The 251-nt window shown below is 33.1% G+C and overlaps 1 protein-coding gene across 1 annotated transcript in view; it reads right to left on the bottom strand.

Annotated features, from left to right (window-relative positions):
- LOC119590835 (xanthine dehydrogenase/oxidase-like) overlaps window positions 1-251 on the bottom strand; it is a gene marked incomplete in the record, with an annotated part of 39,062 nt that overhangs the window by 11,198 nt on the left and 27,613 nt on the right.

Raw genomic sequence — 251 nt, 5'->3', positions numbered from 1 at the left:
TTTCCATAACACCACAAAAATCATTTTAATCCGTAATGGGTGTGTCTAGTATTGCATGGTTGGCAATAATTAACTCACTTAACCGCATTACCGTCTAATTTCAGTCGCTGGCTCTACCCCCAAGGTAAGAAGGATGCATTTCGTAATTGATATAAGAAACAAGACTTAAAAGCAATAATTCTAAATATTTTCTTTAATGTTGTAAGGTCAAAGAATTGTGTTACTTTGAATTTTTTTATTCCGTCAGTTGT

Source organism: Penaeus monodon, chromosome 27 (genome assembly GCF_015228065.2).
Source record: "Penaeus monodon isolate SGIC_2016 chromosome 27, NSTDA_Pmon_1, whole genome shotgun sequence".
In the NCBI taxonomy this organism is placed as follows: domain Eukaryota; kingdom Metazoa; phylum Arthropoda; class Malacostraca; order Decapoda; family Penaeidae; genus Penaeus; species Penaeus monodon.
Note: the sequence above shows the minus strand (reverse complement) of the source record. Positions and strands in the feature narration are given on the sequence as shown.